Genomic DNA, 19,223 nt, shown 5'->3' on the forward strand with positions numbered 1-19,223 from the left:
GTATTATGGGCGCCACATAGTCCTCCATACAGTATTATGGGCGCCACATAGTCCTCCATACAGTATTATGGGCGCCACATAGTCCTCCATACAGTATTATGGGCGCCACATAGTCCTCCATACAGTATTATGGGCGCCACATAGTCCTCCATACAGTGTTATGGGCACTAAATAGGCCTCCATACCGTATTATAGGCACCACATAGTCCTCCATACAGTATTATGGGCGCCACATAGTCCTCCATACAGTATTATGGGCGCCACATAGTCCTCCATACAGTATTATGGGCGCCACATAGTCCTCCATACAGTATTATGGGCACCACATAGTCCTCCATACAGTATTATGGGCGCCACATAGTCCTCCATACAGTATTATGGGCGCCACATAGTCCTCCATACAATATTATGGGCACCACATAGTCCTCCATACAGTATTATGGTCACTAAATAGACCTCCATACCGTATTATGGGCACCACATAGTCCTCCATACAGTATTATGGGCACCACATAGTCCTCCATACAGTATTATTGGCACCACATAGTCCTCCATACAGTATTATGGGCACCACATAGTCCTCCATACAGTATTATGGGCGCCACATAGTCCTCCATACAGTATTATGGGCGCCACATAGTCCTCCATACAATATTATGGGCACCACATAGTCCTCCATACAGTATTATGGTCACTAAATAGACCTCCATACCGTATTATGGGCACCACATAGTCCTCCATACAGTATTATGGGCACCACATAGTCCTCCATACAGTATTATTGGCACCACATAGTCCTCCATACAGTATTATGGGCACCACATAGTCCTCCATACAGTATTATTGGCACCACATAGTATTCCATAGAGTATTATGGGCACCACATAGTCCTCCATACAGTATTATTGGCACCACATAGTCCTCCATACAGTATTATTGGCACCACATAGTCCTCCATACAATATTATGGGCTCCACATAGTCCTCCATACAGTATTATTGGCACCACATAGTCCTCCATACAGTATTATAGGCATCACATAGTCCTCCATACAGTATTATTGGCACCACATAGTCCTCCATACAGTATTATGGGCACCACATAGTCCTCCATACAGTATTATTGGCACCACATAGTCCTCCATACAGTATTATTGGCACCACATAGTCCTCCATACAATATTATGGGCACCACATAGTCCTCCATACAGTATTATTGGCACCACATAGTCCTCCATACAGTATTATTGGCACCACATAGTCCTCCATACATTATTATTGGCACCACATAGTCCTCCATACAGTATTATAGGCATCACATAGTCCTCCATACAGTATTATAGGCATCACATAGTCCTCCTTAAAGTATTATGGGCACAACATAGTCCTCCATAAAGTATTATGGGCGCCACATAGTCCTCCATACAGTATTATTGGCGCCACATAGTCCTCCATACAGTATAATTGGCACCACATAGTCCTCCATACAGTATTATTGGCACCACATAGTCCTCCATACAGTATTATAGGCATCACATAGTCCTCCTTAAAGTATTATGGGCACCACATAGTCCTCCATAAAGTATTATGGGCGCCACATAGTCCTCCATACAGTATTATTGGCGCCACATAGTCCTCCATACAGTATAATTGGCACCACATAGTCCTCCATAAAGTATGAAGGGCACCACATAGTCTTCAATGCAGAATAATGATCCCATATATTACTCCATACAGTATAACAGGCCCCTTATAATGCTCCGTACATAAATAATAAATAATCAAATACTTAACTCTCCCCGTTCCCCCGCTGTTCGGTCTTCTCAGCGTCTTCTGACCCGCTGCGCAGCACAGAAGGTGCGCTGTAGTGACGTCATTGCGCTCTCTGTGCTGAGACGTCACAGAGCTCAGATGCAGAAGGTGTGAATGATGGGAGGGTCAACTGAAGGCTTTCTCTACCATCAATGCCAAAACAGTTGAAAGTACGATGCAGGGGGGGGCCCAATGCTGGCACCAGGAACCCCCAACTCCCGGGCCCCAGAGTGTGCCAGTGTTCCTGATGGCAGTGGGCTCCCCCGTTTGTCCAGGCCCCTGCACTTTCCCGGGTGTGCCAGGTGGTGACGCCTGCTCTGAGTACACTGCAGTTGTGTTCGATGACTCCCAGGTGACGTCTTCTCTTATTAGAGTCATCCACTTTCCTACTTTTCCCCATCCGACCCAGACCCTCATCAACATTTCTGGCCGCAACTCTGTCTCTGCAAAGTTAACTGCCTAGATAACTCTTCACCTTACACAAACAAAGGAATAATGCTCTCCTTTGGGCAGCACATACCCCTTAATTTACTTATCAACAGTGCCCACCTTTGGCTCCCTATGGTAATGGTGCCCCATAATTGTACCCCCTTATACTGACCCTCAAAGTAGCAATGCACTCTCAGTGGCTTCCTCACATTTTTGATGCCTTCATAGTCCCCCTGTAAATTAGTGATGCTCTCTTTGTGCCCCTCTCACAGCAGTGACTTCTTCACAGTAATGATGCTCCTTTATTACCCTTCAATAACAGTGATGCCCACTCAGTACCCCCACACAGTATTGACCTCACTTAGTGCCTACCTCACAGTAATGATGCCTGCTTCTTAGTCCTCTCACTCAGCAGTGGTGCCCAATTTTTCTGCTCTCTCACATTATTGTGGCTCATTTAGTACCTCTTCATATTAGTAATGGGCTCCATAGTGCCTCCCCACTCGGAAATATGTCCCCCTTAAAATAATAAAAGACCAAGTCCCATGAATGCTCGAGCAGCTTTTTCATCGGGACTCTTCTGGCCTCTAGTCAGTAGCTTGGCACAGGTGGTGTATGACCTGCCCTGCATTGCTCTGGCGTCCATCCGAAGCAGAGTACTAAAGTGAATGGTGGAGCAGGGAGCCGATGGCTCCCTGCTCCACCACAACATTCATCCTGTGGATGCAAATACAGCAGATGCATATAATGTGGATGTAGATACAGTTAAAGTACCAGATTTCCAAGTATTCCGCAAACCCCTCAAACGCTGGGCCCCAAAGCAGATGCAATTACTTCTACAGCAGTGATTAGGTCCTGAGCACTAGGTTTTTCTAACCCCTTTTCACGCCCACTGTATAAAATATAATATTTTTGTTGCAGGGATATTTTTCAGTCGAAGGATAACATAAACTTATTTTCCAAATTCCAGGTCCTGTAAAAGGAGTTTCTGACACAGTGACCCAGTATGATGCAGACTAATAGATGAGTGTTCACTGGATTTTACCCAGGGTTTAATCAGAGTTATAAGTGAATTGAGCTAAGCAGCATACATTATATTTAATGCTTTTTCCAGTAGGGTTACGTTTTTGCTGGTGGCGGCGGTGATGGTGGGTGGAAATTCCATGTGAGGTGCTAGGTGGGGAGGCTCCTTAGAGAAAACATCAATGGTCATAACTTCAAACACACATTCTGCACGGCACACTGAGGTCCTTAATGTGCTAGAAATCTACGTCCGCTCTCCATGTTTCCTATACATAAGTAACAGATTATAAAATATTCAGCATTCACCGTCTGCATTAACCTCGATTGCCCATGTAAATGCCTAGAATGTGCCCATTATAATAAGGACTCACACTGACCAATATAATTCAATAGGTTTGTTCAGATGGGCCTACTGCCCGTGCTTCACCTTGAAGAACATGTGAATTGTTGTTTTGTGTATTTGGAATTGTGATGTGCGTTAACGATTTGGTATTGCGAATTGCTGGACAGTAGGGAAAGCTAGAGTTAATATTTGGGACAAGCCCAGAGTGGGAGGGGCTGAAGTGAAAGGAAAGCGTTTTCTGTTAGAACATAGACCTGTAGAAAATAGACCTAAGGTCTAATGAGAGCAGTGATGCATAATGTGTGTGGCCCTAACAAGAGGGAGACCGAGCCAGAAGATAGCGAGATCGTAACAGAGAATACGAGAGAAAGAAGTGACCAAAAGCAAGGAGTAATCGACCGGAGACGAGTCCTGGGAGAGGAGGACACCTAGTAGTACGGCCCAGGAGCTTATAACTCAAAGAGTGCACAAGACGAAGAGATTGCCGTGGGGACGGGAGTTCCAGAGCATCAGAATCAGAGAAGATAAGTGACGGCCACCAACATAGTTCCTCAGGGGGGAAGAAGATGCGGAACTGCGGGTTGAGCAAAGAACTCTTGTTAGCTGGACTGCAGTATTGAGCTGGGCTGTGGTGAAGTAGTGAGGAACAGTGGAAATGGAGAGAGCAAGTAATGAGAGAAGAGAAAGGGGTTGTGGGTGAAATTGTGAAGGAAACACTCGTCAAGATGTGTACCGGCTACCTACTGTGTATAATTCCCATAATGTAATCGTTGAGTAAAACTGTGGTGTCAAGCATCTGGTATTGGCCAACCAACGTCATCGGTTACATGCGGCCTGCAAGGATGTAGCACCCCCATAGCACATATAGGAGGAATGGCCACAATTCATTAGTATCCAAGAACTGCCAGAACACAGTATATGAAGTGGCGCTCGTTTATGAACAGGAACAGAGGCTGTTTTTGGTTTTTTTTTGTAAACAGCTATTTAAGAATCTGCAAAAAGTAAATTTTCTGATTTTCTAAATTATTTCCCCGCAACCCCAACGCATCCGAACTTACCCTTCACATTTTGTACTTTCTGATTCACGAACTTATGAAGATTGAGAGTCCTTTTAAATTCACAATTGACGTTGCAAGGTATATCAGCAGAAGCTCCCCAGCTTGCTGACAGTTTCTATGTTTGATGTTTATTTCTTAAATTGTATCGGTAAACAAAATAATTGTAAAGTGAGAGATAAAGGCCAAAATTAGGAAGGAGGCAAGATTTCACATGTATTGGCCATACAGTCAATATTCTTATATACTCACACTTAGCCCATGTCCTAATGCATAGCTCCAGTTGTATGGAGCGAGGCCGCGTCCTCTCGTGGACCATGCTCACTGGCCGGCCGCGTCACTGGTCGAGCGCGACCACAGCTCCATACAAGTGTATGGTGAGCAAGGCCGCACCCACTGGCCAACAGTATGTATAAGGCTATGGTCACACTTTCAGTATTTGGTCAGTATTTCACATCAGTATTTGTAAGGCAAAACCAGGAGTGGGTGATAAATACAGAAGTGGTGACGGGTTTCTATTACACTTTTCCTCTGATTGTTCCACTCCTGGTTTTGGCTTGCAAATACTGGTGTAAAATACTGACCAAATACTGATCGTGTGAACGTGGCTTTAGAGAGGGGATTGGAGGATTCCACCTCTGTGCAGCGGTGTAAATCCCTTATTCAGTGTCAGATAATGGACCTCCCTAAATTGCATAGCGCCTCTTTTCCAAAGGCGAAAATTAAAATAGAAACAGAATCTTATAATAAAGCAAAATAATCCAATTTTAGCAATTCCCTGACACCGTATGTTTTATAAATAATTGAAGTTCCTGTTATCCAAATACAGTTCATGACGCCCCGTGCCAGCCGGAGCCTGGCATTCGCTATCCTGATCTATTTGAGTGTCATTATGGTAATGAAGACGCTTTAACAGCTAATCTAATTAGAATGCCTTACCGACATATGATGGATTTCTAAGAATTTGCTTCTCATAATAATAGGCTGAGTGGGAAGAAACTGCCTTCTATTCTCTGTAATAAACAGTGTCTATGGATCATTTTTGCACTATTACTCATCACAGATGATTAAACTGTAGCAGAACAGAGCTTTCTTGTTCTCGTATTTTCTGCACATTCCTCATGAAATGACGATGAACGTATTTAGGACCCGACTAACTAATATCACAAAACAGAAACATCCGTTCACTTTAGCAGCCAGGTAATGACGATGTTGGCGATAGACATATTTATTCTTAGGTTATGTGTAGACAGAATTTTTAGAAGATTTTTTTTCTTTTTTTTTTTTTGAGCGGGTAAAAAAAAAAATACTTTGAAAGACTCTTATTCATTTCAATATTAGTCCTTTTTGCTGTTCACACGTAGAGGCTTTTGAGCCTCTTTTTTCCACTTCAGGTTTAAAAAAAAAAATGCCTGGTGGAAGAAGAAGACAAGAAAAAAAAAAAAAAGAAAGGCTTGCCACTTCTTTGAAGCAGATGACCCACTGAATCATTTGTAAACTGTCAAATCAAAAAGCTGCAAAAACACTTAAGGAAAAAAATAACTATAACACTTCAAAAAATCTTCAAAACCAAAGAAATGTTTAAGAAAAAGAAAAACTCGTACAAAACAGGAATGCCCATAGTGGTTTAGGAGACCCAGTTCAGTATACCCCTCTATGACATACTTGCCAACTTTTAGGAATGCTCATCTGAGTGGTAATTAATTATTCACGACACACAGGACTAAAAATGTTAAGCCCCTTTTTAGGCTGCTCCTCTTCATTGCACTTCAGTATGACTTACATTGCCATATTTTACAAAGGTGGAGTCTTTCTTTTTTTCTTGGAGCTTCATGAGCATTCCTGGAGAGATGACTGATAAATAAGAAAAAAGAGCGGACGGCACCGCTGTTACCGTGACTGGACTAATGGTGTGCGGCAGGCAGAAAACCAACAGCTTGGACTCCCGGGTGCTTGACCTTGTAGTACTCAAATCTTGGAATCCATGAAGAGAAAGTGGTCGCACTCAACGGAAGGTGAAGAATCTGTTTATTGACATATCTGGTTACATGTCACAGTCGGGGGAGTGGTAACACGAGTGCATAAAGGCTGACAACGGCCGTTTCGCGCTATTGCAGCGCTTCTACGGGTCCTGTAGAAGCACTGCAATAGCGCGAAACGGCCGTTGTCAGCCTTTATGCGCTCGTGTTACCACTCCCCCGACTGTGACATGTAACCAGATATGTCAATAAACAGATTCTTTACCTTCCGTTGAGTGCGACCACTTTCTCTTCATGGATTCCTGGAGAGATGGCAATTATGCTTTTCGACCTAGAATCTAGACTTGCCGACAAGAAGTGACAATCCCTCTGGAAGATTCCACCACTCACGTATTACACACTGGCCTAACTTGAAGCTTGTGGGACCCAATGTAAAATATTTAAAAGGGTCCCTAACTATCATAGGTCTTATAAAATATTAATCTTCTTACATGGGCCACGGGGATTTTTGTTGAGCCCCCTAGGCTCCAGGTACCAGGTATGACCACAACCCCAAGTATGACCACAACCCCAGGTGTGACGGCAACCCCTGCACCCATTAAAGTTACTCTCCTGATATTACATGTATGATCACTCATCAGAATGTGCCTCTTTGTAATTCTATATTTCCACTGATCCAACGGCGTCTTCACCCAGTAAAATCAGGTTTTTGTCTAATGTCACGAGATCCAGAAAGGGTTGCCAACCATTCAGAAATTCAGTGATAGCCCATAAAAATAGTTTTCTGCCCTATTCATAAAAAATGTAAGACTTTTGTCATCGAGGAAAATTAAAAATCCATAAGACATCTTCAGAGAGTGGACGTGTTCCCACTCACATTGAATATCTGAGATTAATTATAACAGAAGTTAAAAAAGAGATCTGACACCTCCAGATCATTTGAAGCAGAGGCCCCCTGCATTGTCTAGGTATTTAAACAGAAATTAAATTAATTAGTTAAACAGATTCTCTGGGAAACAGACAACGAGGCTGAGTTCTGTTTATGCAGAGGAGAAGAAGTGCAGGGGCTATCTTTGTTCCAAGGAAGGAGAATCTTGGGTTCAAAGGATTTTTCTGAGAGTGTTCAAGACACTCTGACTCTGGTATCCAGATATGAAAATTGGGGTTTTGCATCGATCCTATATACAGTATATGGTAGATAGATTTTCGACATTGTACTGAAGGGACAAACAGAATGCAGTCACTCACATCACTGTAATGCCTTTAGAACCCTTCCAACTTAATAACGGTCCAATAGTTGATGATATCCAGGTCAGGTTTGATCTCTATGTAAAGGTAAAATTGTGATAAAAAATATGACAACAATATCTATTGTCTGGAACCTTTGGGACAAAGATATCTTGTAAGTTAGGGATCTCATAAAAGTCTTAAGGGCTGAGTACCTACCACAATCAGTCACCACATGACCTCATCAAGGGGAGGTATGTGGGTGTAACATTGAGCTAATAAAAAGCAAAATTTGGGTTTGGGTCATTTGTCAGTTCTTGGAAGGTACAGCTTGCTATAGGTTCTGTTTGTTTTACAATTGGAGTTCCTCCCTACGCTAATCTCTGAAACATTTCTGTGATTTCAAGTTTAGTAATTTTCTATTGCTATTCCTTTTTATTTTATGTAAATATATATATTATGTTTTGTTTTCCCATTTTGTATCAGCTTGTATATTTCTTATAAACACTGCCAATCTTTGTGAATTAAATATATAAAATGTAATAAATCTGTTCCTCTTGCTCTATAAACGCACGCCTGAAGCCGTACTGTTGGGACTGAGGGTGCTAACCAGGCCCCTAGTAAAAGAGGTGGTCTAGTCTATCCCTGCCTCCCGGATTACTCCTGTATATTCCTATATCAACCCATGTTTGTACCCTCCCCCACCCAGGGAGATGGGAAGCCGAAGTGTATAGGATAACACTAACTAGACAAACAAGGGAAGATGGACAGGGATAAATGAAAATAGCAATCATACAAAATACACTCAACAAACAACAGAGTGGAACACGGAAGTTAAAGGAAGGAAAAATCAAATATGAGAGAGAATGAGAATGTGCACACAAACAAAACTCCAAGCAACAGTCTCCTGAACAATTCTCCAAATGACAAATCCAGCTACAAACTACACCTCCAACTCCAGATCAGGCAGTAAGAACTAACACTGGCAATTACTATAGCAGAGGGAAGTGTCCACCACTCAACTGCTGAGTCAATCCAGGTAGGAAACCCTTGCACTGCTAACAAAGAAAAACCCTGCACTGTGAAGTACTGCTAACCAGTGCAGGAGTTTGTGAAACAAGACACTGCAATCTTCTGACCCCTCTCTGTCACGGTATCCCCGTGTCACATATGCTACCTATAACGGGTGTCTAATCAGCCTATATAAATGATTGGTGGTGGCAGCTTGTGGTTCTTTTCGGTTATTGTGGAGCTGACAGTGACTACCGGGGTATATACCATATGTATATGCCATGCCTTGCAATCAGAGGTGTATACAGTTAGGTCCATATAAATTTGGACAGAGACAACATTTTTCTAATTTTGGTTCTAGACATTACCACAATGAATTTTAAACAAACAATTCAGATGCAGTTGAAGTTCAGACTTTCAGCTTTCATTTGAGGGTATCCACATTAAAATTGGAGGAAGGGTTTTGGAGTTTCAGCTCCTTAACATGTGCCACCCTGTTTTTAAAGGGACCAAAGGTAATTGGACAGATTAAATAATTGAAAATAAAATGTTCATTTCTAGTACTTGGCTGAAAACCCTTTGTTGGCAATGACTGCCTGAAGTCTTGAACTCATGGACATCACCAGACGCTGTGTTTCCTCCTTTTTGATGCTCTGCCAGGCCTTCACTGCGGTGGTTTTCAGTTGCTGTTTGTTTGTGGGCCTTTCTGTCTGAAGTTTAGGCTTTAACAAGTGAAATGCATGCTCAATTGGGTTGAGATCAGGTGACTGACTTGGCCATTCAAGAATATTCCACTTCTTTGCTTTAATAAACTCCTGGGTTGCTTTGGCTTTATGTTTTGGGTCATTGTCCATCTGTAGTATGAAACGACGACCAACCAGTTTGGCTGCATTTGGCTGGATCTGAGCACACAGTATGGCTCTGAATACCTCAGAATTCATTCGGCTGCTTCTGTCCTGTGTCACATCATCAATAAACACTAGTGACCCAGTGCCACTGGCAGCCATGCATGCCCAAGCCATCACACTGCCTCCGCCGTGTTTTACAGATGATGTGGGATGCTTTGGATCATGAGCTGTACCACGCCGTCGCCATACTTTTCTCTTTCCATCATTCTGGTATAGGTTGATCTTGGTTTCATCTGTCCAAAGAATGTTCTTCCAGAACTGTGCTGGCTTTTTTAGATGTTTTTTAGTAAAGTCCAGTCTAGCCTTTTGATTCTTGATGCTTATGAGTGGCTTGCACCGTGCAGTGAACCCTCTGTATTTACTTTCATGCAGTCTTCTCTTTATGGTAGATTTGGATATTGATACGCCTACCTCCTGGAGAGTGTTGTTCACTTGGTTGGCTGTTGTGAAGGGGTTTCTCTTCACCATGGAGATTATTCTGCGATCATCCACCACTGTTGTCTTCCGTGGGCGCCCAGGTCTTTTTGCATTGATGAGTTCACCAGTGCTTGCTTTCTTTCTCAGGATGTACCAAACTGTAGATTTTGCCTCTCCTAATGTTGTAGCAATTTCTCGGATGGGTTTTTTCTGTTTTTGCAGCTTAAGGCCATGTGCACACGATGCAGATTTGCAGCGTTTCCGCAGCGGATTTTACCGCGCAGAAACGTTGCATATCCGCATTGTGATGTACAGTACCTTTAAAATGAATGAAAAAAAAAAAAACGCTGTGCAGACGCTGCAGATTTTTCCACGAGGTTTTCCTGCGGTACAAAATCCGCAGCATGTTACTTCTTTTGTGTGGTTTTCTATCTCCCGTTACCAAATCCGCAGGGGGAAGACCGCAATGGAAAACCGCACAAAAACCGCATGAAAACCGCGTGAAAAATGGAAGAAATCCACAGGAAAAATGCAGGTCATTTGACCTGCGGTTTTTTTCCATTCTGCACGGAAAAATCCGCAGGGCTCAAAACTCCATCTGCACTCAGCCTAAGGATGACTTGTTTCACCTGCATGGAGAGCTCCTTTGACCGAATGTTTCCTTCACAGCAAAACCTTCCAAATGCAAGCACCACACCTCAAATCAACTCCAGGCATTTTATCTGCTTAATTGAGAATGACCTAACGAAGGGATTGCCCACACCTGTCCATGAAACAGCCTTGGAGTCAATTGTCCAATTACTTTTGGTCCCTTTAAAAACAGGGTGGCACATGTTAAGGAGCTGAAACTCCTAAACCATTCATCCAATTTTAATGTGGATACCCTCAAATGAAAGCTGAAAGTCTGAACCTCAACTGCATCTGAATTGTTTTGTTTAAAATTCATTGTGGTAATGTCTAGAGCCAAAATTAGAAAAATGATGTCTATGTCCAAATATATATGGACCTAACTGTATACCATTTGCCAGTACCTGGCATAATAATGGAAGCAGCCACTGCCTCGTCCATGACTTGTCAGTCTATTATGCAATTACCCTTCTGATTGGAGGCAGCAGATTTGCATTCCCCTGACAAACTGGTGGCAGTGTTGGGATCTTTGTAATCTCTCCGGTGTCATTTGTGACAAAGTGGTGGGATCTACGTGACCCCACCTTGACAGAGTATGTGATTTTCTTGATGCTGAAGAAACTTATAGAGATTATTTTACGTATTTATCATCATTTTACCGTTCACTGTGAATGCAGCTTATGTCTTCAGAATTTTGGGCTGTAGACATGGATCACTTATAATCTTATAGAGGTTGTCCATGTCTTTAACGTTGATGACCTTGGCCGGGACCTGACATCCGGCACCCTTGCCGATCAGCTGTTATCACTGTCAGCGGCTTTGGCCGGAAGTACTTACTTGTGGAGCTGGTCGTCTACTTGTAGTGGCTGCTGCAGGGTACTACACATTCGCCTTGTATTAATTTGAATAGGAGTCGGATGTGTAGTACCCTGCAGCAGCCACAACAAGTAGATGGTCAGCTCACAAGTAAGTTCTTCCGGCCGGTGCCACCAACACTAATAACAGCTGATCGGCAAGGGTGCCGGATGTCAGACCCCAGCCGATCAGTCATTGATGACCTATCCTAAGGATAGGCCATCAATGTCAATGTAGTGGACAACATCATTAATTATTTATTGTGTTTGTAAAAAAATATTGTCTGTCTGTAATTTTTTGATAACTTGTCCAGAAAAAATAAGTCAAGTTGCCAACCCTGGAGTCAGACCACACCAATTACTGAACCATAAAATTTTTAGGTTATCCCCAGTGGTTCAAAACATATAAACCCCTCTTATATAAAATTAGTTTGAGGAGTTCCAGAAGTAGTGGATTAGGCTAGTTTCACATTTGCGCTTCAGGGCGCAGCGACGGCCTGCGCATGGCCGCCACTAAGCCCCGCCCTTGCTGCGCCCCCTCTGATAGCTCCGCCTCCGGGCGCATGACGCTGCATGCGTCATGCGACCCTATCTTTATCACTGAGGACGCAGGCCGTGCGCAGTATGCGTTTGGCGGCGCCTGCGTCCTTTTGACGGTGCACCGAGCGCAACCAAATTGCAACAGGTTGAGTTTGGCGCTAATCGGCGCACTGTCAAAAGGACCCTTGAGAAAGCAGGCCTTAGCACCTGCGAAACGCGCGTCGGGGGTGGACATCTGGCCCTGGGGCTCCCTCTCTGGCTTCTCTGATCCCGGTAAGCTGCATCGTTAATTTGTTTACTTTGGCTGCCTAAGATATATTACCTTACTACTGCGATTTATGATGGGAACTCTATGACCAGCCTTTTTGATATTTTTTCCTCTGGTCCTTTGACCAGAGTACTTACTTACATGGGATTGTGTTGCCAAAGGGGTGGCCCTTGTGTTTTGCCTGTATGTTCCTTGGTGCACTACTATCATCTTACCATGTATTACTATCTATATATTTTGTATGTATAATAAACATTTATATTTATATAACAAAAGTATTTCTCTTGTTGTCACCGCGTACTCCTGTTTCTCTGTTTTGGCATAATTTATTGGAGTTGGTGAATTTGCTTGCTGGGAGGCTCACCAGGTGGTGATGTCATCCCGTGCATTCTCATGCACACTGGTCTTGTTCTTATTACTGTCAAAAGGACGCAGGCGCCGCCAAAACGCATACTGCGCACGGCCTGCGTCCTCAGTGATACAGATAGGGGACGCATGCAGCGTCATACGCCTGGAGGCGGAGCTATCGGAGGGGCGGGGCTTAGCGGCGGCCGTGCGCAGGCTGTCGCTGCACCCTGTAGCGCAAATGTGAAACTAGCCTTAGTGGCATGGTCCACTTCTCTGCACCTCTGCAATCTACACCATGGATAGATTTTAATAATCCATATCCACATGCAGCAAAAAATTTCAGTGCAGATTTGGTGATACTAAATCGCAGTTAATACACATAAAGTATTATTTTGGATTTTGCCATGTATTATACTCAGATCAATAGTAAAATCTGCAAAACCTTTCGCCTTTTTTTAACTTTTATGCAGATTTTGCAGGAAAATGTAATGTGTTTTTTTTGCATTTGTTCTTACGTGACACTGAGGATTTCTGGATATCACTATGGGAAGTTCCTATTGTTGCTTGAGCCTTTGCATGCTCTATATATTCTGTTGAAAATTTTGGATATTATCAACATTTATCAAAGTAAAAGTAACCGTATCGCTGTTGTCCGTGTATATCCCATTTCCTTAGTGCGGAGCTGAAGTGGCTCCAATCAACAATGATGCAAAATAATAAAACTGTTTATTAAATGAAAACAATAAGTTTACACCCCCCTGAGAATATTGGCTGCTGTCTGACAGATGGTCAGCTCACCATCTTCCTCATGATTAAAACATGATGTCTCATCCCCCATTCATTGTGGCCTCTAAACCTTCCGATGAGGATTTTGTCACATTACATTTAACTTGTAGCTTAAAAGAAACTCCCTAAATGTCCCAATGATCCATACGTCAATGGCAGAATAGAAAGTGTTACATGCTGCAAAACATGCCATATACTGACACCTATAGACTGAGCTTACTTGAAACAGATATAGATGGATGGATGAATAGATAGATTTTTATTGCACCTTCCGGCGTTTTTATCGGTTTTCGACGCCACTCCCATCAGTCTCCGGCGAAACATTACCTGCTTACGGCTCCAGTATTTCGAGGAGCTGCGCGGAGGTCACTTTTCCATACAAGTCTATGAAAATCTCATCTGTGGCACTCATAGACTTGTATTGAGATATTGTGACTTCCGGCTAGTCAGAAACTACTGTCACAAGATGGCGACGCGGGACCAGTGTGGCGTTGAAGAATGAGGAAGAATCTGAAGGGTGAGTATGTGACCGGGGCCAGGGGACTTACATTTAAATCGGCATTCCAGCATTGAAAAAAACCCAAAACCCTTATTGATGCTTTAAAGCAGGGTTCCCCAACTCCAGTCCTCAAGGCCCACCAACAGATCATGTTTTCAGGATTTCCCTTGTATTGCACAGGTGAACCAATTATCACCTGAGCAATACTAAGGAAACCCTGAAAACATGATCTGTTGGTGGGCCTTGAGGACTGGAGTTGGGGAACCCTGCTTTAAAGGAAACCTGACAGCATGCTGCTCAAACCACAGACAGCATGTATTGGGCACTGATTAAAAACACATGTGACATGCACAAGTGTGAACAAGTCGGTAAGACAACGTTCACACCACCCACTAACTGAGACACAACAAGAAAACAGATTTGCAAAAATACTCTGCAGTAAAATATATGACAGTAATCAGCAAGTGCTGGATAACAAATACAGGGTATTTAGTCGATATGTTTTTTTGCAAAAAAATGTATACCAAGCTGCTTCACCGCGTCAAGGTAACCCATATCGAAGCAGTCCCTATCTAATGTATTTAAAACCTGAACATCTGAACAGTGTCTAAAATGAACAGGATTCAGACAGGCGCTTCTTAATATGGGCTTGTGGTGCAAGACAGCTCTTGCTGTTCAGGTTCAGGTTTTAAATTCATTAGATAAGTACTGCTTCGATACGGGTTACCTTGACGCAGCGAAGCAGCTTGGTATACATTTTTTTGCCAAAAAACATATCGACTAAATGCCCTGTATTTGTTATCCAGCACTTGCTGACTACTGTCATATATTTTACTGCAGAGTATTTTTGCAAATCTGTTTTCTTGTTATGTATTGGGCACTGGTAGCATGATTCAGCCAGGTATGTTTAACTCTTAAACATTGCGGCATTTTAGAGAAAAGCATACTTTACAAGCTACCAGGACTAAGCTGCACCGGTCACTAGTTTAAGAGGCGGGTGCCCAGTAGTTTCTGCCCACCCACTGCCAGCGATTCACAGGCCTCCCCCTGTACGCGGACACTGGGAGAAACCCATCATTCAAGGGGAGTGGGTGTAGAAAGGGTGCCAGAGATCCGCCTTTCTGACTAGACTCCTGTGTGGTTCGTTCAGTGCCCGTGTGAGGACCTACGTTGTGGGTGGAGCTAGCACTCTCGTCCCATAGAAAAAGAGCGTCAGCCACCCCACCATCTCTAGTGATGTCTACACCACAACCTATCCAGTGATGTATATGCCCCCAGACACATATATGCCCCCAGCCCCAGCAGTGATGTCTATACTTCACTAATGTCTTTGCTGCCCAATGATGTAAATGTCTCCCCAGTGATGCCCCCCAGCCCTCCCAGTGATATCTATGCTCCTCAGTGATGTATATGCCCTAGTGATGTACAGTACAGACCAAAAGTTTGGACACACCTTCTCATTCAAAGAGTTTTCTTTATTTTCATGCCTATGAAAATTGTAGATTCACTCAAGTCATCAAAACTATGAATTACCACATGTGGAATTATATAATTAACAAAAAAGTGTGAAACAACTGAAAATATGTCTTATATTCTAGGTTCTTCAAAGTAGCCACCTTTTGCTTTGATTACTGCCTTGCACACTCTTGGCATTCTCTTGATGAGCTTCAAGAGGTAGGACTCCAAATTACGAGCTGCTACTTGGTCTCGTGGAGGGAAATAATAAGCAAGGAGCCCCCATCTTTAGCATCTGCATGCTCTTATAGTACATATGGGTAGGAATTGTCAAGATTTGAAGAGTACATATAAATAAAAACAAACAAAAACAATGGGGCAAGCAAAGAAGTAAAGCAAAAAGTTTATCCCCCTGCATCTCTGCAGCCACTGCCATATATCTTGCCTTTCCATACTTACAGCTCACATAACCGGCATTATTCTATCCAGCTAGATCTATGTAAAAATAAAACGCTCGATGCTTTATGGTTTCAGTTCTTTCTTTTTTTTTTTTCATGAATTTACCATTAATCTGATACCCTATGAAAAAAAAAAATTAAAGGGCAATTCATTATGGAATAAAATGTCTTTACTATATTTTTTTTCTTTGCAGCTGTAAAAATTGGGATTAAATGTCAGATTCAAAAAGTTCATCAGAGTTTACCATTATCTGCACTTTGTGAGAGTAAGCATTAATTTTCATACAGACAATAAAACTTCCCCACATCATCTCCTCTCCCGGATCTACAATGAAATACAATAAACCTTTTCCCTTTGCTAACCTAAATCAGGCACAAATCATTTGGCAAAACATAGCTCTAACTCACCTCCATTCTGCAAAGGCTAAGACAAGGTTTGCATTTTCATCTCTGGTTATGCTTAGGTAGGATTATTCTAAAATCCTCGGCCCTGTGCACACAGCGATGGAAATGCTGCGTGCAGCGAAGAATGGATCTGCACACCAGCATGCCGCGAGTTAAATAAAAACCAAAAATGTAATCAACGCTAAGGTGTGGCAATCATAACGAAAAGAAGAAACTAAAACAGATGAGCAAATTGATTTACCAAATTTAAAGGGGTTCTATGGTATTAACAATCCTTTTTTGTCTGTGTAATTGATAGATAGGTCAGGTCCTAAAGAGTGTTACCAGTCTTGGTTCCTCTGCTCTTTGGGTTGCTATGATATTGTGGCTTGTACCCCTGATGTTACATTCTGATGACTTGTTGGCTGATTCAGGTGGCCATTGTGCTGCCTGAGTATTCCAGTCCTTCACCATCAACAAACCCAGATCTGCTGGACCACTGGACTCTTCTGCATTTCTCTCAAACTGAGTCTCCTAACAAACTCATCTCTACTCTACTGCTCTGCCAGTTCACATATTAAATTCTGCTGTTCCAAAGAGCCATTCTGCACACTCGGCTCTGCTATGGCAAGGTGTCAGTCCCTTTACTTGAGTCTCCTGTTTCAAGGTGCCCATCACTGGACACTTCTGCATGTCTCTCAAACTGAGTCTCCTCCTAACAAACTCATCTCTGCTGCACACTCCGCCCTGCTATTTCAAGGTGTCAGTTCACATTCTCAGCTCTGCTAGTTCACATATTCAATTGTGCTGTTCCAAGGTGCCATTCTGCATACTCGGATCTGCTATACTTGTCTCTGCTGTTTCAAGTTACCCTTGTGAATATTTAGCTCTGCTGTTCCAAGGTGCCCATCACTGGAGTCTTCTGCATGTCTCTCAAACTGAGTCTCCTAACAAACTCATTTCTGCTGTACTGCACACTTGGCCTGTTATTTCAAGGTGTCAGGTCGCATACTCAGGTCTACCATTTCACATATTCAATTCTGTTGTTCCAAGGTGCCATTCTGCAAACTCAGCTCTGCTATGACAAGGTGCCAGTCCGTATACTTGGCTCTGCTATTCTGCGTTACCTCTATGAGTATTTAGCTCTGCTGTTCCAAGGTGCCTATACAGCATATCCACAATTCCATGACCAAATGTCATCCTGGGGCTTTAAAAATATACTTTATAATTGGTTTTCATTACAAATCTTGCAACTTTTTGCCTTCTGTAGCCGCAAAGTTGCACTGTATATAGCTGGCTGCAGAATGAGTTAGCTGAGAATATGTCAGTGAGTTCGTTCTGACGGTCGTATGGGAGAGATTTCAATTCTTTTATCTGTTTTTTTTCTGAGCTCCTCTTATTTCTGATTTATGACCACAGACCAAAGTGGAAAGAGCTAATAAAAGCCAAGTGGTGCAACATTTTTTTTTTTTAAATGAAAGCCAATTGCACAAATGATTTTTAGCCCCAAATATGTGCATTTAAGTAAAAAAAGACCCCCAAAGCTGTACAACCTCGTTAACTCTGTGTATTGTATAGATGTGGAACTCTTATATGGGAAAACCAAAGCATGAACCACTGAAAAGATATAATAAGAAATTAAAGCGTGCAAAAGTTTATACCTAAATACGACTTAATAAAAGGTGGCTGTTTATCCAGACATCAGTTGCCTTTAAACAGCGACAGATGAATCCATCGTTCCCAGTGTGTATTTGAGGCAATGGAATCCTGCAAACTACTTGTTCTGATCATTTTTACTTTTTTCAGGTGAAAATAAAGGACCACACGGGTTAGAAGACGTTTCAGAGGCCGCAGTTAATTAGTACTTTATATTAGTATAATTTTTGGGAGAAATGTCACAAGTGACATCAAAAAGACAGGTAGAAAGAGCTCTCCTGAAAATGACATTTACTAGCTAGGGTCCTGATTAATTAGGAATTGAATATATGATTGTGGATATTTATACAAGACAAAAATGGGACATTACGGAGAAATTCTGGGACACATGACTCAACTCGCATTCATACATGAGCATTGACATCTCTGCCAAAGGGGACGTAGAGATTTGGGATATATATACACACAGATGCGTCTCACAAAATTAGAATATCATCAAAAAGTTCATTTATTTCAGTTCTTCAATACAAAAAGTGAATCTCATATATTATATAGAGTCATTACAAACAGAGTGATCTATTTCACGTGGTTATTTCTGGTAATGTTGATGATTACGGCTTACAGCCAATGAAAACCCTAAAGTCATTATCTCAGTAAATTAGAATACTTTATAACACCAGCTTGAAAAATGATTTTAAAATCTGAAATGTTGGCCTACTGAAATGTATGGTCAGTAAATGCACTCAATACATGGTCGGGGCTCCTTTTGCATCAATTACTGCATCAATGCGGCGTGGCATGGAGGCGATCAGCCTGTGGCACTGCTGAGGTGTTATGGAAGCCCAGGTTGCTTTGATAGCAGCCTTCAGCTCGTCTGCATTGTTGGGTCTGGTGTCTCTCATCTTCCTCTTGACAATACACCATAGATTCTCTAAGGGGTTAAGGTCAGGCAAGTTTGCTGCCAATCAAGCACAGTAATACCATAGTTCCCAACTGTTCCGATTCTCGCGGGACTGTCCCGTTTTTTACCCCCCCCACCCGCGTCCCGCCCGGGACTCTTATTTTTCCTGCACTGCACTCAGCCGCCAAGCTCTCCCATGCACCGACCCCATCCTCGCCCTCCCAGATAGTCTCACCGCAGCCTG

The sequence above is a fragment of the Dendrobates tinctorius genome, unplaced genomic scaffold (assembly GCF_039654945.1).
Source record: "Dendrobates tinctorius isolate UK_male_01 unplaced genomic scaffold, ASM3965494v1 ptg000143l, whole genome shotgun sequence".
NCBI lineage: Eukaryota > Metazoa > Chordata > Amphibia > Anura > Dendrobatidae > Dendrobates > Dendrobates tinctorius.